The 23,923-nt window shown below is 33.3% G+C and overlaps 1 protein-coding gene across 1 annotated transcript in view; it reads left to right on the forward strand.

Annotated features, from left to right (window-relative positions):
* The window catches only part of sick (sickie), a 148,330-nt gene that overhangs the window by 32,094 nt on the left and 92,313 nt on the right, over positions 1–23,923 (forward strand). The gene's annotated exons all lie outside the window — the stretch shown is intronic.

A 23,923-nucleotide genomic window follows, 5' to 3' on the forward strand; every position in this document is an offset into this window, starting at 1 on the left:
AGTGATTTAATTTTTTTTTGTGGATTTGGTTCACTCTCGTGGTCCAGTGTGCCGTGTTATATTGTTCTTTGTGAATTGTTATCAGTCGACTGTAATCTGTTGTACGTTGTACTGACAATTGTGCAACTGTTGAACGGCTGCAGTTAGTATTTGCAAGGTATGTTTTAAATGCATTGTTATTTTTTAATTCGTTCTAATTCATATGAATTATAACGTTGTTATTCACTCTATTGTTTCAAAATTATATGCATATCATTTCAATTGAATTTTCCAACAGTCTTTTTTTATTACAAATGAAAAATTAATATTAATATCAGAAATGAAACTCGTCTTTTGCTTGGATTGCATTTTTAGACAATGTTTCAAAAGTATGATCAAAAACTTAAAAAATAATATTAGATAAGGAGACTGTTGATACTTCATATATAAATTATAATAAGATTTTTATAAATATTTTGACCATTAGATGTTTAGTTGTTTATACATTTTTTCCCTAAAGTTTGATTACTTTGAACAGTTATATTCAAGTTATTCCGTTTTATTATTTTGTCTTCAATTCTTGCCATCATATTGATACATATTTTACTCGTATAAAATAAAATCTTTAAATTTAAGTACATGTGTATGTATACGAAAATAAATAAAAAGGTTATAATAAGAAAAAAAAAAGAGTTCAGTCTTATTTTAGATTACTTTATTTTCGTTAATTTTTATTAAACGCATGCAATGCAATATTTCGTCGTTTTATTGCATAATCTTATCTCTTTATCTTCGTTTTCTGTTTTCAATGTATATCTTTTATTTATATTTATATCGATTTATAATATCATAAGTGCAAAAAAAAACTACAAATATCAAAATTAATTAAAAAAATTTCAGATTCATCATTTCAAACTTGTTACAAACAATAGACATATCGATCTATGTAGCTTGCAGAAATGTATATACTCGGGTTGCGCCGAGTAAAATCTAGTATGCATATCGCATATCACATATGCATATCGCATTGTTATGTAGGGCGTGCAATAAATTTTCACATTTTTGACCGAATCGTGTTGAAATCTGCATAAAATCGATTCGCTATTAATTATTATTAAAACGAATGCAATTTTGGCCCCGAGATGGTATCGCCCGAGCGAGACCGGCTTTCGGTCAACAACTACGCATATACATACATATGTACGTACAGTTGCTGCCCGGTGTAATTGTTTTGCGAAAAGTGTGTCAAACTGTTAATTGGGCTTTCGCACGTGTGTGCCGGGCAAAATTAAAGCCTAAACTATTATAATACGACGGTGTAATGTTGGTATGATTAGAAGGAAACACGCCTCGTAGTGCCATTCGAGTACTTGGGGCCATTCTGGGTCACTCGGAACATTCTACTGGGCTTGAACTTTGCGACCTCCGAAGCTCTTTGATCACTATACTTTGAACAATATGCCGTAATATATAATATACAATACTTTGGATAACAATAACGCTCTATTAGCGATAAATTGCATCGTATTATGTGTAGTCGTGAGCTCTCCCGTTGGCCGAAACCTTAGAATTGTGATTCTCGAATACAAATGTGTTGTGCAGAATTCTTTATCTTCACATATCTATATTGTCAATCTCTATGTATTTTTATCGCTGCAATTGTTTGTTTATGTTTCTTATCTGTATATAAAAGGACGTGTGTGTGTGTGTGTGTTATTCAAAGTTCACTTATCGATTAAACGTGCAATAAGTTATATATATGTATTTTTTTTTTCGTTTATGATATGAATTTATCGTTAAATATGGATATGAATATCGAAGGAAAAAGTAGGTGAGGGACGAATAGACTATTCGGAATGGTAAAATGGTTAAAATAGTTCAAATGGTACCAAAAAGAATGTAGAACTATGTATGTCAAAACTGAACGTACGTACGCACCTTTGTCTTGGGATCTTTGGGTTTCAACTCCCTGGCAAAAGGAATAGATTTATTTCTTGGGAAACATTTCGTAAAATTACTTAGAGGAGAGATTCACAATTCCGCTATTCTGGAGAAGCTAAAATTCTGGGCCCCGAAAAATCATAGGGTTCTGCGAAAGGATGATATATTTTTGTCGATTAGGGCGAAAACAAACGTGCTCATGAACTCCCCCCTCTCGAGAGCTGTTCCACTCCTTAACTTACTAGAACATTGCTTAGACCTCTTCAATGTCAGTTATGAGTAGATCGAACACATCCTACATAGCACGATATAATTTTCAATCTTATTTATTTGTTTTTTATTATAAATATTTATTACTTGATTTTAATTTTTTCATTGTTTTTTTTTTATTTTTTATGATTTTTGTTATTCTTGATTTATGTTTACCTATATTTTTATTGTAACCACAGTGACGCTCTGGGCTACCTCTCAAGTCTCTGTGGTATTGATTTTTAAAAATAAAATATTAGATTGGTCTTCTCTTTTGCGAAATATTTCGATTTATTTTTAATTTTTCGACAATAACCAATCTTATGATGAATAAATAGATAGTAAAAATCTTATTATCTATTTATTTTATTATTTTGGTGATGTTGAATTAGGATGAAAAATTTTAATTTTCCAAAGAAAATAATTTTTAATAAGGTACTGAAGAAAACGAATCATACAGAAACTCTTCAGATTAATTTGCTTTGACTAATTGACTAATATGTACATCCTTTTCTGGTACTATATACATAAATTACCGTACCTACATATATAGTACATAATTACCAAATATAACTATTCTGAAATATTGAACTTTTAGATAGAATATGTATATCAACCTTAGATATTAATAAAGTTTTTACAGTTTTCCTTCAACGTTAACTAACGCATGCATCTTTTAGTATTCATTTTAAACTTTTTAACTAGTTTCCTAGACTTTCAATTAACGTTTTGAACATTTACATATTAATCGAACATTAATTCGACTATGTATTTGTTTACATTGTACTGATTTATATGCATCATATTTAGATATTAATACAATTGATGTATGATAGGAGTAATAACAAATAGGATAAGTAATAAAATTAAGATGAAGGGGTCTTTCAGGGACGTTCTTTAACAAAATCGAGACTGCATATGTACATATGTATTAGCAAACATTTGATCAATTCATTTTTCAAGTGATTGTGTATTCATTTAAACATTTGTAATATATTTGAGTAGGTAAACGAAGCCCAACAGGAAATCCTCTACCCGTTAAATAGTAGCCTGAAGACTTAATGCACCCAACTGGCTTGATTTTGAATCTAATATTTCATACGTTTTCTTTGCTGACAGTTAAAGTCATTACATCTCAGATACGTACGTACCAATTTGCAAAATTTGACCAAAAACCACATTGCAAGTGCCGACAACCGACAGACCGTTACGCCACTTACCGTTTACGGATTTTTGCGACCTTCATCGACGGCCAACATTTTTTTCATCGTGTTTTCGATTGCATAGTTTCACGCTCGATTCACCATAATAATAATCGGGACCGAAATTTCGGCGTGTACGTTTATGTATTTATGTATGTCGTGTTGTTGTTTTTTTTTTTTCGCTTTTGGTCCGTTTCGTTCATCCATCCCGAAACAGGTATAAGGCCGCGACTAAACATTAAATGCACACGTCAAAACACATTGGCCACACACAACTAAATGAAATACAAAATAAACACAGGTGAAAAACGTGCGGTCGGGATGTCCTCTTTGTGTCGTCAAAAGACGCCATTGTGACGCGAATGTCACAACTTGTCAAATTTCGACTTGAAGAAATTACCGCATGTCAACGCATATGCAACCTTTTTCCAATGCATTTTTGATTCATAAAATTTTAATATTGAAATTAAATCATTTGTCTGAGTTAAGTGAACGTATGCTACATACATATTTATTTATTTTTAATTTATACCAGAAAGGCCTGACAGGTAACCCCAATGCGCCTTCGTGGCCAGAAACAAGTATTATTAGTATTATGATACAAAGTAAATACATATCAATTAACATCCACAGAGACGTTTATGGTCAAATTTGTAAATTTGCAGCATTTCATACAATTCAGCGAGAATTTTCGAGAAAATGGGTAAGGTTACTAATTTGTTGGAACCGTTTCAATGAACATCAGATAAATTGGCAGACTCTGATAGGAAACGATCCACCTGGTGTCACAAATCCATGGTGCTGGCCAGCAGAAACCAGTGGGATTTTAACCCGTGACCAAAGCTTTGTTCAAAGCATTACATGATAACCACTAGTCTATTCTGCTGGTTATATATATAAACTATGAAATGTGCATTTTATTGAGAGGGCTTTTGAATTTCAAGAGAATGGCAAGAAGATGACTGAATGATTATAATAATCAAAAGTTTGTAAAAAAGGAAGGGAAAATGAGGGTTATGTATATTATACAATAGATGGAATAAAAAAACGTTCTAATATATTTTTTGTGAAATGAAATGGCATATGATTTTTTATGTAAACAGGGATCAAATTGTATCATTAGTTGAATGTCCTAAGCAGTGTCCTAAAGGTTTTTTTAAATTCTACGTATGTATGTAAATATGTATATGTATGCGTTAAATATTTTCAGTTTTCTTTATAATGAATGTTATGTGTGTATATGTACTTAGATACTTGAAACAAAAATATATAGAAAAAAGTGCAATGGTGCAATTTTAATGATTGCTAGTGTACATTTTAACTCTATTTTTTCTTATTTAGAAAATATTCATATGCTTTTATTAATCTACATACATATCATCGTTGATAGCCATTCGCCATCTACTGCTGGTTGATGGCCTTTCCAACACGCTTCTATTCGTCTCTGTTTTGAACAACTCTCATCCGTCTCATCCTACACATCTGCTGTAGTCTTCCTTACACCCTTTTACATTCTCTCGAGTACCATTCGATCACTTCTTTCGTCCATCTATCGTCCGTTCTTCTACCTACACGAATTTGGTCAAATTATATGTAATTAAAAAAAGGACAACACGAAAAAAATGTGATATTTTTGATTTACTTAATTTGATGATTGGCAATTTGATATTTTAAAGTAATAAAGTTCAGTTATATTTACTTTGGCGCAGTATTTATGTTAGTAATAACTGAACGTGTAAAGTTTTTAATGAGTTTTTAATTACATAATTACTAGTTTTCTTAAGTAATTATAATTTATTAATAAATTATACTAATAATTTCTAACATATTTACATATATATATGTAAGAAATTATTAGTATTGAAATGGAAAAAAAAGCTTATACGATATCAATGACCGTTACTACACAGTTTTACTGGCCAAATAATTAAAAGTTTTTCGTTTTATTTATATTTGCAATAATTATCGCCAAATTTATCCAAACAAAGCGCAATAATAAATACAACAAAAGCGGCAAATCCATTGTATTGAACTGGCACGACTTCTACATTCGTCACGCATACATAAAAAGGTTTATCACAGCTGACTGAAAAAACAGTCAATTAATATTCTTTAGTGTCGCTTAGATATAATATAATGCATAGCTCACACTATACATACTGAACGATTATGATTTTTTTCATCGCCAAATTTCAAACAATGATAATGGGAATTCCCCGCAAATTTGTGCACGACCTTTTTTCCCGGTATTTTTTATTCCCTTTTTTCTTTAAAAGATCAGAAACTGCTGTCATATCTGTATCGGCGAACGCTGATGATGTATACAATGTTTATCGCTAATTTGTCATATGTCAACGGTTTGAGGAAATACGACACACAGACCGCAAAATGACAATGAAATTTTACACGGCGATTGTACTCATAATCGTGAGTATACTTTGTGACTAATACAAAACTCGCCAATGATATATATCTTCTGCAACCTGGGCGAAGCCGAGCACTATGAGCTATCATTTTTTTATACATATGTCATGTCGGTCAGTCAATTTCGCCGCTGACCCACAGTCATATATGTATGATGTTTATTGCTCTAAATTGGCAATATCATCAATTGGCCACCGCTCACTTCAACATGTGGAAGGTGTCCATCAAATCTCAGCTACAAAAAAAATATATGCATTCGTATGTACATATGTATGTATAAAATAAACTGTTACCGTAATAACCCGGCCGCAATTTGAACGTTGAAGAATCGATTACACATACCGTACTTGTTTGAACTAACCGTTGCTTTTTATAGATTCGGTTTAAAATTCCACACTCTAGTTATGCACATCTGTATGTATGTATGTATGCTTGTGGATATTGATGGACGAATTTGTAATCTGTTGACTCTCTTAATTATTCGCATGATTCAGGGGATCGCTTCGGAGTCTGTTTTCCTTGTTGTTATTATTAACAGGTAACGAACGGTGTGCCTACCTTGCATATTATATTAACGGTTGATGAACTTTCAAAGTGTGTGAAAGTTCAAATTCAACATTGTGTGGTCCATTCATATCTTCGGTATGCGCAATTGGGATTCTTTGTGTTCGTTTTTGAGGAAATGTTCGTTTGGATTAGGATCTGTGTGTATCTTTTTGTCAGCTTCAATTTGATTTTTTTTTTTTTTAATATATCCAATTGGTGTGTATGTATTTTTCTTTGGGCCAATTTGACCGTCAAGATTTTCTGCTTATTCGCATTAAAATATTTACTATTATCTCTGCGGACTTATTTAATAATATTAATCGTTTGAAAATAATATCATTTTAATTGAACTTATGAAAACTCGCTTGATCAAAACGTTTCCCCGTTATTTTCGATGCAAATTTCCTTTAGGTTGATTTGAAAAGATATTTCGGCAATTTCCTGTTGTTTTTCGGCGATAGTGGAATTCGGAAATAAAAGTATACACATAAATATTTCTAAAATTATACCGAATTGAAATTTTTTGTATGTATGTATTTATTTAACTATAATAATAGTGCAAATCGATGGCTTAGTGCACAGATAATGTAAGTCCATTTTTGAATTTGTATCGAATTTTAAGTTTGTAGATGCTGGAAGAATTCAGTTTTTTCCTTTCAATTTAATTTATATTACATAAATTACTTATTTCATATTTCAGTATTATATGTATGTACATATTATATATGTATATATTTCAATAAATTTAAAAGTATACTTTTTTATAATATTAAACTGACCATAAATAATAAATTGGCTACTTCTGATCGGCAAAATCCAAAAATGTAATTAAAAAAACATTATATTAATATGCTTCTTAATTATAAATTAAAATATAATTTAATTTACATATCTCTGCCTGTCTTTCTGTCTGGATGTCAATCCAAATAGACATATGTACATATGTATGTACATACTATATTATCTGTCCGTCTGCTCATCCGTCTTTTCATCCACATCTCTTTCTGTATATTCATCGATCTGTAAGTCTGTCAACCCATTTGTTTTTATGTCTTTTCATTTTTCTTTCTATCGCTCTTTTCGTATTTCCATATATCTGTTAATCCATCCGTCTGTATGTGTATGCCTATCTGTCTTTTTGTCTGTCTGTATTTCTATATGTCTATATATAAACAAAATAACAATTAAACATAAACTAATACATATTGAAAATAATATACTCATCAATTATACATAAAAAAATACATTTGAACATAAACATAAATACATTCATACATAAACATAAAAAATAGCATTTAATATTAACAGATTAAGTAAAAATATCAAATAAAAAATATAGCATAAGGAATGTCTTTCACCTACAGCCAGTTCCAATAAATATGTAAGAAACAACTACAAATACAAAACATCCCTGTAAGGCCCAAATGGAAGAGAGTTAATCAAAATTTCACTCATATATCTATATATCTTATATATCTGTCTGTCTGCCTGTCTTTCATCTGTCTTTTTTTTGTCTGTCTTTCTGTCTGTATTTCAATATGTATGTCTATCTGTCCTGTGTACGTGTCAGTCTGTATTCATATCTGTAGAGCAGTGATGTGCAGTTAATCTTGTTTATGTCTATATATCTTTCTGTCTGTCTATAATTCTATATGTATGTACATATGTCTGTCTATCTATAGAGCAATGATGTGCGGTTGATCTGGTGAAATATAGCTGTACAAGCGTCTCATTTTCAGAGGAAAGGGTAGTTCAGGCTGTATTCGTTGGGGGGGGGGGGGGGGGTGGCCTCATATCGAGGGTTTTATAAGCTAACTTAATTTACCTTTAAAACGGATACAAAAGTCTGTCTGTGTACTGGATACCGTTACTCTTCCCAAAAATTAGATAAAATCTATATTTCTTGTATAAGTACAGCTGATGATATTCTTATGCCCATATATATGTAAGTACTTTAACCATATATATTGATATTGACAAGTTTTGTTAAATTTCGGATACTAAACTTCTCACAACCACCTATGTTGTTCGGCAACAAATTAACATATAACTTTCCACTTAACTTGATTATCCACGCTTTTAGAAATGAGTTTGACTCTGTCAAGTAACGTCGTAATAAAAAGAAGTTCGTAGACTATGTATATATGTATGTATGTATGTATGTATATATGTTCGTTCAGGAGCATGTTTTCGAGTAGGCGACGTAAACACGTCAATGTAGATCACTCTCGAGTGACTGTTTAAAAATTTGAATAATGTCGACCGCAATTTTCCAGATCATCGCGGCCATTTTCTAGTACGGTCGTTCGTCAGATTAGCAAATGTCACCTTTGAGAACCATTGTGTGGTAAACCATACACTGCCTCGACTAATCGTCTCTCCTCTTCATTGTTGTTCGCTTATGGTTTAACGGTCAAACGGTCTCTCCTTTCGAGCGTGAACGTCTCTGATTCACGGCACTGACTATGTGCGTCATTCGAATAATGCGGAACAAACTACAATACCGAAAAAACAAAAAAAAAATACAAAACAAAACAAAAAACGGATTTATTGTGACGGACGGAGCGATCGGCCGATTGAAAGCTTCTGTCCGAGTGACCGTTGGGAAAAATGTAACTCGTTTCTCAGTTTCTTGTCGTTTGACCCTTTTTTCCATCGTAAGAAAAACCTCGGTATAAATTTGTTTACATCCATACATAATATGTCTATTCGAATTTTTCCGGTTTTTTTTTCATCCTGTCATGTCGACCGTTCTGACCGCAAAACCACAATCGCTCTTGCTCGTAATTATTTTAATATATTTGTACTATGAAGACCTCACGTTTCGATTCAAATAAATATATACACATAATAAACAACATTCTCAGTATCGATTTGTATTTAATATTATTATTATTTATGTATATACATACATATGTTATAGTTGAAGTGTATCTTCCAGTTGTAATATATGTATTTTGACTGGTTGGAATATATTACTTCTAACCCGGTACAAACTGCCGTATATATGTATAGTTGAAGTGTATTTTTAGTTGTACTATATTTTGACTAGTTGGAATATATTCCGTCTAACCCACGTAAGTTGATTCATATGGCGAATTAAATTCCAACTGGTCAAAATATATCACAACTGAAAATACACTTCAACTATAAATTGTTAGGTTTTTGTGAAAACATCACTCGACTAGTAAATTGAGTTGGAAAGTCACATTTTTGTTTTGAACACATTCTTAGAGCTATCGTAATACAGTACTCATTACCTTTATTCGTAAAACTCAGCAAACATTAACGCATTATTGAATTTTAAAGCATTCGTAATAAAATCAAAGCTGTCAAAACTCGGCTGTTATGTTAGAACTGGAGCACACTGTTGAAAGTTTAATTGCGCTTGTTTAAATATAATTTACTAGTTGAATTGTATTCGAATATGAATGACCTAAAACGCCAGTTGGAATATATTACAACTGAAAATACACTTCGACTGTAGCATATATGAAAATACATAAACACTAATTCGAAAGAAATCAATAAAATTGTGCATCAAATAATGTTTGACCACAGTTGAAATTTGTTTTCTGAGATTATTTAATTATTTTTATGTTTTCCATTTCCATTGCCTTCTGTGTATTACATATATTAATTTCGTTCTCACATTAAATATTCAAATACAACATTAGCCTTTCCCAGAACCTAAAAGCAGATACAATAATAATCTTGAGTACAATCTGAAGTACACATTTCTGTTGGTCATTCTCGGATGGAAGTACATATTACCGTTTTCACATTGCACTTACGACGTTTCGGCAACGCGAAGCAACACTTCACATCATCAGGTCTGTTCACGTACAAATTCGCTTTTTTTTCGTCGGCATATCTGCACGCGAAGGCATTTCGCAAACGATGCTATCTATGTATACTCGACAAAAGATTTTCCACGAAAATTGTCAAAAGGGTTGTTAACACGCCACGCTCTTTCGTTTTTCGTAAGATTTCATCTCCATATCTAAATTTCGCACTAACGCGATTTTTAAATTATATTTAAATTTAAATTTATACGTACTACGTGTGGTGACTGTATAGTGTAACGTCACCGCACATTTTGATTGAAAAGTGTAAAATTTTCTACGAAAATGATTAAGTTTGGATGGTTGGTGGTTAAAGTTGAACGGTTTAACTTCTGATCACGTATTGCGAACTGAAAACGTTCCGAGTGGTACGAAAATGTTCTTAGAATCATGTGGTAAATATTTAATCCAAGTTGCTTGTCGCGAAAATTATTATATTTGGCAAACTCGATGAAGTTTTGTGGTTGGTGAACTATCTCGAGACAAAACGCTCGCGTCTGCTGTCTGTTCCGTTATACAATTTCGCATGACTAATTGAAATGTAATTAACACGTCAAATGCCGGTGGAGATTGGTGGAAAAATCATGCGCATGTAATTAGCAAATCGGTCGCAGTGTGTTAGAATACAATACATGTGCGAAAATCTTTTGTATTTTGTACTTTTGACTCGCAAACATCTAAATCTAACCAGCAGTATATTAAAGATCGAACCCAATAATCTCTTGGTGATAAACATAAACGCAACCACTGAGCTATACTGCTGGCTATATGTGACTCCAGGTCGATTGTTTCCTATCAGAATTTGCCAATTCATCTGATTTTATTGAACTGGTTCCATCAAATTGGCAATCTTGTCAAAATTCGAGTTTTCGGCATCTTCAATTTGCTGATTTATAGAATGTAAGATGTAAATTTATCCATAGATGTCTCTATGATGCTCTGTATAAATTATTTATCGATGTTTATAATTGGCCAGGAATGCGCATTGGGGCTTACCTGTTAAGCTATCCTGGTATATAAGTACATTCATATATATAAGATAAAATAATCATTATCTGAGGTTATAAATATGATTTTAACTAAATTTTACCTGCTGTGTAAATTTTATGGTTTTAAAATATTTGTATGTAATAGCAGTGTATAAAAAACTAAAGGTAGCGATTTAGAGGGATCGAGAGATGACAGGAGGGTGCGAAGCGTGCGTGCGGTCGGGCGTGTTTTGCGTATAGTTATAAGTCATAAATTTTTGTGCAACCGGGCCACTAGTGTAAATATAATAAATGACAAAATATAAATTTCATTGGAATTCCGAAACATTTAGTTGTTATATACCTACCAAAATTGAATCCAAAGATTATTGTACTGTGTTTTATGTAGAACTTAATTAGCATTGACCCATTCAGAAGTCACAACTGGACTTTTTAATTATAAAAAAAAATCTTTATTAAAAACGACTTCGGGGTCTAAAAAAAGCTATCGTCGAAATTGTATTGCGGCCTAATCGTTTTTCCGATGAGCAGCCGGAAAAGCGAGGAAAACTCTCCATTTTTTATATCGCTTCATTACGTTGTATCTCTGGCGGAAGAGAATGCCTCTGACGCAGAAAAAAAATGTAGATTTTTCTCTTACGGCGAGAAAGAGAGGCGTTTAACGAGCCGTTCCAGAAACGCCGAAATCTGAGAGACGGGCGTGAGAGAGAGGAGGGAAAGCAGATTGGTAGTTGAATATCCCGTATGACGAGCCTTATGGTGTCATGAATAAGGCAAGAAGCACCTCGATTGTTATTCGCCGGTGAATAACAATGCCTCGGTGGCTAACTGCTCCAGAGATTCGCCAGATAAACTGGTTTCGGGTTCAGGCTCGGGCTCGGGTTCGGGTATATTCCCGAGCTTATTTATGGTCGAATATCGCATCGAACTTCTTCTTCCTCTTCCGCATTACGGTCGTCAGTGCGTGATGAAAATGAGAAGTAATCGAATTTTTTTGTGACCAGCAATCGGCAACCTTTCTTCTTGGACAATTTCACATTGTATTCGTATGTACACAAATTATCAGGTTACTGCCCCTTGTAATTTGGTTAGGAATATTTTTTCACCTATAGATACATATATTTCTCTATATTTACATATAAAGTTGTAGACTTCGTGTTGTAAGAAAACTTGCTAAGGGGGGTACATATAAGAAAATAAGGGAGAGAGATAAAGGAAAGAAAAAAGGTAAATGGGGAGGGAGTCCACTGACTCTTTTCCAACCTACCACTTTAACTGGCGGAATGGGGGTTGTAACTATAGCACAAATTAATAAAAGTGCAACATGTCTTAACACTAAAGAAGGTCTCACTTCAAAATGCTCTGGAAACACTATAAATTATATGATGCCACTTGATGACGTCACGTCACAAGATTTGGAAACGTATGTCAAAACGAGTAGTGTAGGATCTGGTTGTCAGGAGACATAGTCGGTACAGAAAATGATACTCGCTTAGCAGTTTTAATTGTTCATTATTTACCGAGACGCCATGACGAACTGTCGTTCGTCGCGTTACATGTACAAGATGACAACTTTACCATTCTTCCACTCGTGCATGCCAACCTAATCCATACATTATTCTGGTTTAAAACACTAAATCCTATAGTAGTATTAATAAATAATAGATTTTCAGAAACGTACCAGTGAGATTTGCCTCAGATAGGATCTGTCGTAGCATCTTTTGCTACAGAAAATTTCATAAGCAAAGAATTGGAGGGCTCGTTGGTAAATAATGGTATGCCAAATTTTGTCGCTTTTGGAGCAGGGCTCGAAATGGAAATTTTCACGAATGCAAGCGCTCGATAATTTCCCGAAACATGATTTTGATTATTTTATTGTACCTATAGATAAAAGGAAAAATTTGCCCCCCTGTGTAATACAATTTAATGTTCAATTAAAATAAAAAAAATAATCTAATGTTTAAGAAAGTGCGGGGGAAGAATATGAGCTCAATGGGCCGCTGTTCGAAGAAGAGTATCTTCAAAAGTTTTCATATGTACATATGTATATCTATATATTACATAGATTCACATCTTTATGCGTGATGAGTCGGGAATTCTAAAATTAATCATTACTGATTTACTAGATACGTTAGCTAAATTTAAGTTTTCTCATCAAAGAGACATGCAAGACTGAAATTTTTTTAAATTTACCAATTTGATTTTTAAATGCTTTTTATTATTACGATATTATGTTCACAATACATCTTATGTCTATTTAATAGCTACTGATCTACTGATCATTTTCTATTTTACAATTTAATTTAATTTGGTTCGTAATCATAGTATTATATTATTCTAATGTTAATCTACAGCATAATAGGAAAAATAGCTCAAAAACCTATTTACAATCCTTATAAATGTTCATAATACATCTAATACATAATATTAATTAAAGACTATCTAAAATTGATGACTTAAAGCAGATTGTGTTTAGGTAATCTGTGTTTATACCTGAAGGGTATAGACATTTTGTTGTAATCACCGAGACTCTTCACAAGTGTGTTAGTATGGTTATTAGTGATTCTGTCATAGAATCTACTGGTTAGTTTGTTAGCAATGTCTGTAACAAACGGAATATTATACATGGCATGCAGTTTTTTCAAGTTAGTATGTATGGGTGTATTATAAATTATTTTTAGGGATTTATTTTGTATTACTTGGAGCTTGGAAAAATTTGTATTCGAGGCATTATTCCATAGAGGTGAAGCATAGGTTAATAATGGTAATATGAGCGCGCGATATAATTTTATTTTATTTTGAGTTGATAAAGAACTATGGCGATTAAATATTGGATATATTGAGGATATACACCGCATCGCCTTGCATTTCGCTGCCTCAATGTGAGGTGCCCATCTCATTCTTTTATCAAACGTTAACGAATGGGTACGACAATATTTGATCTTTCACGAGAGGGAGCGCTACATTTCTGGATTTCACGAAAGGGAACGGCGTTCCCATACAATCCCGTCCATTTCAATTGCAATTTGATAATTTTGGCGTTTACCATAATTTACTGCCGAACCCCATAATTATCGTTTGATTTGTTACTATTACTTACATACACTCGCTACACATTAAATTCCAATAAACAAAACAGGTACTAGTAGCATTTTTGACGCGTTCACACATGACATTATTTAATTGTGATTCTTGACATGTCCATTGTTGACAGTCCATTATTCTAGTGTAGATTCGCAGGAACCTAGGACACGTCTCGTAGGGCCTCTCGATAACCCTGCAACGAGCACATGCTAGAAACGGGTTGCATAATTTCGCTAGACTCGTGTGAGAGTTTGCGATACTGGCGGTGGGGTCATCAACCGGGGGCCCGCGGGAGGATCCATATATGGTCGTGACCACCCCTGGCCCTACCACACGGTATCTCACTGGACTTGCGGCCATTCGACATGCCCATAACCGAAGTCGAAGAAGGGAAAAAATTATGTCGTCACGCTCCACTGCGTTAATTTCGTCCGGACAGACGTCGTCGGGCCTCAAGGGGTTAAGCGACGAATTCGCTCCACGTACGCTCCAGGCTGCATATTAAATTAACTTGATTTATCATTACGTTAGTCGCCGCCGTTGCGAACGGTAGTGAACGTGTTGAAGCGCCGTGGTCCAGAATATTTTTCTAGAACGATTTTAGTATTAATATTTAATGTTATGTTTACTTTTATTGCAATTCAATAGCTCGGTTGCAGTTTGATATATCAACATCGCAGCTCACTTGCAGTAGAATCGCACTATTATAAACGTAGAGCGGTGGTCGCCACGCGGGCTATTTTCGGGCGTAGTTTATATTTTATTTATTTATTTATTTATATATATTTTAGCTATCAAGCTAATTTAAAAATACATCTTAATTATTATACTTGACTCTAAAATTTATAATTAACTTATATGTACTGTCCCTCACAGAGGTGTCTCTTCGCACCTCGCAGGAATGCATCCATGTTTTTTGCAGACCTGACGCACTCAGGGAGGGCATTATACATGAGCACACCCCTGTGAAAAACACCCCCAGCCGTCTTATTCTTTCTTACTCTACTTACAACTAGTTTGTCCTTATTTCTAGTATAAAAACTATGTTTATCTCTATTCCTTATTATATAATCATCAAAATACTTAGGTAATAACTTATGATCTAACTTATAAACAAAAGACAATGTACTAATATTTAGACTAATTCTAATACTCATCCATCCTAATTCATCTAACATACTTCCAATACTCTTAAATCTACTCACATTCAAAATAGCTCTCATAGCTTTATTCTGTATTTTTTGCATTTTTTCTAAATCTTGGCCACTAAAAAAATTAAGCACAATGGCACAATAAACCACATGTGGCAAGACAATTGAATTAAACACTAAAATTTTACTTTTTTTACTTAAAATATATTTATTTTGGGTAAAAGTTGGAATTCTTGACAGGGTGGATCCTCTAGGCTCGGTCGACCTGCTCCTTCCTGTTTTTGGCTACTCTTTGCGATGCCAATAGTATTGCCGTGCCCTGAATTAACTCGACTTTTACCTGATGAAATACTCCGACATATACTGCCTGGTTCGCATATAATTTTTGATGCGTACGGAAATATTCCACATATTGCGAATGGAATATACACGCATTCGTTTGTGGTTCAATACAAATTCATCTAAATATGAATCAAAACGGGCACGCGTTGTGCCAAATTGACGCTTCATCTTTCTTTTCACACGCATCCACATATTTTCCACATTTTGCGTATGTATTTCATTATCATTTGGATCCACGAAATTATCCTGGTGAACCACTTTTACCGGAATTCGGCATATTTCCGAAATTATATGCGAACCAGGCAGTATATGTCGGAGTATTTCATCACTTTATTTATTTATTTATTTTACATACATATGTATATACAAATGTACCAGTAAGGCTTAACAGGTAAACCCCAAATGCGCCTTCCTGGTCCACATAATTATTACATAGATACATGTAAATCTAAATATCTGACATCTAAGGTCAGTATATACATATATATTACAAACATCGTATTAAAACGATAAATAACGATCAATAACTTTCATGTAACAATACGAATTTTATATTCGATAAACAACCACAGAGACATCTATGGTGAGCAATATGGCGAAACCTAAGATATAACAATAACTAAAGGTTCGCAACAGAAAATTGGGAAGGAAACGCCAATTTTACAGGAATCGTTTCAATGAAAATCAGAAAAATTGGCAAATTCTGATAAGAAACGATCGACCTAGACAAATCAAGGTCTGGCCAACAACGAGACTTACCGGGGAATCGAACTCGTAACATCAAGTACGAAATAATTCAACATTCACCACTAGACCACGCTGCTGGTTAAAGTCGAGCTAATTCAGGGCACGGCAATGCTATTGGCATCCCAAAAAGTAGCCAATCACAGGAAGGAGCGGGTCGACCGAGCCTAGAGGGTCCGCCCTGTCGAGAATTCTGACTTTTGCCATATTTTGGACGTGAGCCTTTTATTCGACTAATAAAGGACGAACACCAATCAATACTCTTTTTTTTGAGATTCTCGAGAATTTTCGAGTACAGTTTTTTTTTTAATATAGTGAATCGATTTTTTTAGCATATAAAATCGACAACATACAAAAATCCAAAGGAACCAAAGACTTTATTATATTAGGGGTTTATAAATTTACTAAAGACATTTTGAAAGAAAAATATAGAGAGATACAATAGAACATTGAAGAGAAAAAATAGTAAAATTATATATAAAAGAATATTAGGTGTATATATTTTATTACAATACAAAGTACTCAAAGTACATAAGTTTATGTACTCAAAGTACATAAGTTTATTTAGTATATTAAAAAATATATATGTTATATTTTATATTGAAAAACCCTGTCAACTGCGTCTGTAGAAAAAATAGACTAATAGGATAATAATGGAAAAATAAACTACGTCAAAAAATAGCCCGCGTTGCAACCAGTGATCGAGACAGTTGATAAGACGTAAAATCCGCGTCCCCCGTCAGATCTAACGATACGCATTTCTCACGCCCCGTAGCTACTGTATTAAGCAACATATTCAAATTACAACAAAATCAATAAAACATAGAAGATAGGATTGACAATCGCTGCATGAAAGTGTAGCATAAAATTTTTATATGCAAGTATTACATAAAATGAAATACAATCTGAGAGCAATATATTTCAACCGTTCGAAATTCCAAGCGTGGAAATTTCATAGAGCGAATATGATACTTGCAACGATTGATATATGTATTCGAAACCTTTTAAAATATTGCACTACAGAGTGTTAATATGGAAAATCTATACTTTGCACGAAAAAAATAAAAATAAAAACCAGTGCGCCAAAAGATACGGGCGAATCTAAAGTCTCCACTTGAACATCGTTCATTAATTGATTACTTTTAAATAAGTCAACACGTTGCGGTACGCTACCGTGATGTCAATTCGTTGCAGGTTTTTTTTCATTCCAATCACGAACGATTAAAACAATTAGTCGTACATGCCGAGCACGCTCATACGCGTCAAAATCTATATAATTAGAAAAAAATTAGTTAACACGCTGAAGGCCGCACTCGAGGCTTCGTTACGCATGCGAGCATGATCCCATCGCGCACAAACCACTACAATTATTATTATCATCGATCCCCGGCCATTGTATGCCGATTGTTCTCCATTTGCCATTGTTGTGCGAAAGCCGCCATTACAGGCTTTTTTCTGTCGCAAAAACTGAATGATGCTGCAGAATGGAGTGAAATTTCGATGATTAGGTTTTTTTTATCAAAGCTGTGCAATTATCGGTCGCTATTTTGGGTGTTTTGACCCGTCTGATGAAAATTTTAAGGTTATCGTGCACTCGTTGACCCGTTGAAATTTTGTGCTTTTTAAATTGAATCAACATCTGACACGATTTATAAATAGCGTTTAATCAATTAGAAATGCTTGTTTTGCTAAAATTTTAATAAGCATCTAATATATGTACATAATTGGGCTTGTGTTGTGTAATTATTACTTTATATATGTACATATGTACGTAGTAACAATAGATGAAGTTTTGTGATCATGCGAAAATTCCAACTCGAGATTTTGACTGATTCGAACTCAGAATTGATCACTGATCACGTTTTCATGATCTAGAAAAAATGTTTGTCTGTGTATTTTGGGGATTTTTTGAACATCGTTAGTCCTATCGAACTGAAATTTAGTATCGGTTACTGAAATTCTTATCGATATGACGTCAATTTTTTTCAAATTTTTAAGTTGACCGGAAATGGTACCTCCCCTTATAGGTGTCCTCTTTTTTTTTAAGTTTTTGAATTCAATTATCTCCCAAACCGTTAACTGAATCGGACTGAATTTTTTTTACATGTAATAGAAATTATAAATTTTACCTGAACCGGAAGTAGTACTTTTACTCTAGAGAATCAAGATTTTTTATGTTTTTCTCATAAACCTTTCGGTTTATTGAACTGAAATTTCATATCTACAAGTTTAAGCTTAATACCAAGTTATGTATACAATTTGATAAGCATCCGTTAACCGGAAGTGGGAGTTTACTCTTGTTCGATTTTTCTTCCACTATTTTTTTCAACTCATTTTCAAACATGTCTGCTCTTCATTTTTTAATGTAATCTCCATTTATTGTAATCAAATATGAATTTTGAATGGAATCAATATTTTTGTTTGTCGATTAATTTGAATAATATGAAACTTTTACCGTGAACCGTGCTTAATTTAGTCAGAGTCAAATTTGATCAATTTTGGATGGAATCAGCTCTCAATTTGATCAATATTTATTGTAATCAAGTTTAATCTGATCAATTTTGTTATATTCGGATTTGATTCGAATCAATATGTCATTTACATCAAACGCATAAGTAATTATTTAACTGGATCAAATAATTTTAGATATTTAGACAGGCCTAAGTATTTTCATTTTATTTAGCTGAAGTCTTAGAACCGCCCTCGTCACTGGGTGGAAATTCTTTGGTTGCTTCACATGCTGATACAGTGCCCAAAAGCCAGTTATATATAACATTTCTCAGAATATTCCTATTTATATTATATACTATCTGAACCCGGCATGCGTTGCAATGCCAGAATAAGGCATGTAATTCCCGTTCCCGTTTCAAGTGATGGTTGGAGCTCTACTAACGTCTCTTCAACGCCGTGTCGTCATAAACCAACTGGTAACGTGGTTACTAACGAACACATTTCCTTGACTACACAATGGCGCTTCAAACTTTCGCGTCGATAAAATCGTAATTACGAATATTATTATTAAGAGATTTTTTCCCGTTATTTTTACAAAGTAAGCTTCCCGGACATGCATACAAAAAATCCTGAAAGTTCCATCGTAATCGGTTGAGTGGTTTAGGAGCCTATATGAGACAGACATACAGATAGACATTAATTTTTATATATATAGATGTACATACATGTAACTAACTAAATATCTATAGGACCGCCTTCGCCGTTATGTGGGAATGGTTCAGCTTCTTAACACTCCCAGTTTAATATTCACACTTTAATATACATAGTGAACGATATTTATGTTCCAAATTAATGATCTATTAATTTATAGAACTACCTTCGCCACTATATGGGAACTTTTATGTTCCTTTACATGCTTCCGATAAAACTTAAAAAGCTAAGAGATGAGAGTGCATAAAGTAACTTTTAGCACTGCCCAAGTGAAATGTGAAGGGACGGTAGAAAGCCGCGTTTGGATAGCCAGCTGTCATCGCTTCGATCTGACACAAGATTCCGATGTAAATTTTAATGAGTTTGTTAATGATTTAACTTCTCTGGCTTCATGTCGGAGACATTAGCTTACTTCATTGTTAGCTATCCCTCGTATGTCGATAAGATATCAAAACGAACTGAAAAGTGGAAGTGCTTCAAAATCAGATCACAATTTTTTGACAGGCAGGAATGTCACTGAACTAACAGAGTGAAGCTTATAAAAAGCTTGTAAAAATAGAATCGACTTTATTGTTAGGTAAAAATGATTCAATTACACACAGAAGAAAGCAGAGCCATAGAACTGTCCTCGCCACTAGGTGGGAAAGCTTCCTTAAACTCAAACGTCAAAAAACCAAGCGAGTTATAATATATGTTCAAACTATACTTCTTAAACCAATCTGACAGGTACTTAATAATGTTTAACATAAATCGAACATAAGTACTAAATAAAACCAATCAATCAACTCCATGAATGTATTCAAACAATATATTACATTGTGAGAGTCACTTTGAAATTCAAAACAAACTAAATAAAAGCTTTTAATAAAAAAAAGGAAACCTTCATAAATTCGCACACTTCATATTTTAAATTCGGCTGGAAAAAGGCTCGTAAATCATTCCACGGATAAATTAGCCATTTTTTTCACAGAACATCTTTTAACACACTCGAATCAATCATAAGAGCGCGTTATACCAATCGACACTCGCTATAAACGTGATCGATGATACGTTATACAATTGAGAAACGCTGAACAGTCCATAAATCCTCCTGCAAATTTTTACGCGCAGCGACTCTCAACCGTTTTCGTACGTGGATATTATTACACGTGTAATTTCAAACTCGTCGTAATCGTGTGTACATTTTTTGGTAATCGCAACATCTCGAAAATCTCGCCCATCGTTACGATTTTTTGCCGCGATTACACAGCGAGACCGCAGTGTAATCGGCTTATTTTCGCTTTGAAAAAAAATCAAAAAAATATATATACATATTCGCCGTATCGTTGTAACGATGTGTTTTCGTATTACGAGTTACGTCTTGGGTTTTTTTTGCGATTGATGTCTAAAAAAAAAATTGTAATGTAATCAATGCCAGTTAACGGGTACTGGCTTTTAGTGTGTCTAGTATACACGTATAGAATGATACTTTTTTGGTTTTGATTGAGAAATTATACAGTATTATATTAAACGTGATCAACTTTTTAATGAGCTTTTATTGTGGGCGCTGCTTAATGTAATGCAAAGTCAAATTTAATATTATCAAATTGTATGTAATACAATCAACATTTTTTTAATCTGCTCCAAATGGGATGGGTATTGATGAGTAAATTGTTGGCTATTTGCAGATACTATATCTGCCAATTATTGGCTATTTGCAGGTACTGTGTATATCTGCAATAGGTGCAAAGTTTTCTGGCGCATGCGCGTGAACTGTCACTGTCAGCGTGTTTACTGTTAAAATTTTGTTTTAAACCTCTTTAAATTTAGTTCGAACTCGTAAAGTGACGTAGAATAAAAAATATAATCCAAATTAGTTCATATTATTAATTGTTAGAAAATTATTATCATATATGTACAACGTATAATACCTACATACAAGTACAAGCCGCGAACTAGCTAAATGATATAAATCTATTATAATAAGGTGCGAAATTTATTTACCTCATGTATAATGAACGATTAATTAAACAAGTCTAGCATACAATAAATGTAAGAAATTATAATCGGATTATAAGTTCACGAGCATGCGCAGAAAGCTTTGCGCCTGTCGCTGATATAGTACCTGCAAATAGCCAATAATTCGCAGATATAGTACGTGCAAATAGCCATAACCTAATTTAAATGGAATCAATATTTAATTTTCAGTAATCGTTGAATTAACGCTTAATGTAATCATTTATTTGAGATCGTCTATCGAATGCTATTTTAATTCGCTATTTGCCATTTTAAAAAAAATAGTAGTATTGTATTATTCTTTTAAAAAGTGAGCTGAATTTTGTAAAATATTCTCCTTAATGTTTTCTTATTTGTATAAATTTAATATATGTGTCACAGTGAAATTATATTTCAAGTGAAAATATATTTTCACTGACGTTTCAGTGAAATCATAATCAGTTACATTTTCAGAGTTGGTTTTAAGATTCGATTGTTAGGGTTGGTATTATTTAAGGGCTAGGATTGGCCTTATTCATTTAAGATTGGGAAGTTAGGGCTAAATTTATAGAGTTAAACGTTGCAAATTCATTTGATATATTTTCACTTGAAATATGCTTTCACTGTAACATATGTATATTTATATAACATATGTATATATACATATAATATATTTGTACTAAAATTAGGCGATTTATTTTTCTTTACCTTTACGATAGACAAATCAGTTAATTAAACTTTCCATTAGTAGAATCCTTGAGCTTTTATCGGATTTTTTAAACAATCACTTCAAAATGTGCAAATTTTTGTAATAATCCAAACTAAACTATGTCACGCGTGCCATCCGGTGGCACGTGAGAATATATCTTATTAGATTGCAACCCCCCCCCCCCCCCCTCCCTCTCCTTAAGTGACACGTAATATGACTAAGATTTAAATGTTCTCACAATACAAACATACACATAGTCATAGGTGCCGAGAAAAAAATTTTAATATAATGACTAAAAAAAAAGATTGATTTAAAAAATATATATTTTACAAGAAATATAAACATATTTTACATTGAAAAAATATCAAATTAATCAGAAAAATCAAATTTTGTCGACGAATTCATCACCGTTGGGCAGACGGGAATCTGCAGGCTTCCATTATATCGCTTACTCTTCTCAACCGGACCCTTAAAAGTAACCAGATAATTAGTACCATCTCCCTATCTCTGCTCTGCGTGTGTTATTTAATGGATTTACGTTTCTGGACATGCAAAGACTCCATGATTCAGCCCAAAGCAGTGAAAAATAAATGCGAAATTAGACTTTTATATAAAGTTTTGATAAAAAATTACCAGTGCCGATTTGGAACACGCTGTAATTTAGAAAAAAAGCCTACAATCGTCTACCTTGTCGTGCTATTCAGTATTTACTGTTACACGAGTACACGAAATATAATCCGATTACGAGCGAATATCGACGTTAAGTCGATAACAATTGCAAATCTGAACGGCGCGATTATTTCACAATGGAAAATCGATAGGTTTTTTCAGGAGCTAGCATTGTTATGGAGATCGAGCCAAATTTTGTCGGCAATCTCGTTAATCTCCACGTCCTTGTAAATTGTACATGTTTCGTTACATAATATATACTACTATGAACATATATACTATATACATACGTCATCGTGATGATTATCTCTGGTCATTAATCATTACCGCGGCCGTGTTAGACAAAGGTTCGTACGTTCGTCCTTTATCTCTCGCCTTTCTTGTTCCTATTCGTGTTGCTGCTTCGGAAACATATCGCGGTCCATCAACTGCCATCGTAATTTATCTCGAAACAGTTTTCAATTTAAATTTCAACCGTGGAAGATTTGACTGTTGTGCGATTCTTAAACGATCGACTTCTTACTGCTGTGTCAGCCAGTGTATACTATTTCAAGTCTCACTGTTAGTTTTTGCTATATAAGTCGTACACTGTGATGATGGTGTTGAAGTTTTGCATGTAAGCTGTTACAAGTTCTAAGAAACGGTGTTGAAGTGTCAATGTTAAGATTTACTTAGAATTTCTTATCACAAATTTCTTATCAGAAAATAGTATCGCATTACATTTTATACTGGCGGTTATATGTATGTATATAACCGCCACTTATGTATATATGGTACATATGTAAGTGGTCAATTTGTAAAAATCAGGAGTGTGGAGTTGAAATCGGAGTCATCACAAGATTTCAGCAATTCCGAATCTGATTTCGCGTTTAAATTGCATTTATTTATTTGCTTAATAGTGTATGTTTATATA

The sequence above is a fragment of the Arctopsyche grandis genome, chromosome 5, assembly GCF_051622035.1.
Source record: "Arctopsyche grandis isolate Sample6627 chromosome 5, ASM5162203v2, whole genome shotgun sequence".
Classification (NCBI taxonomy): Eukaryota; Metazoa; Arthropoda; class Insecta; order Trichoptera; family Hydropsychidae; genus Arctopsyche; species Arctopsyche grandis.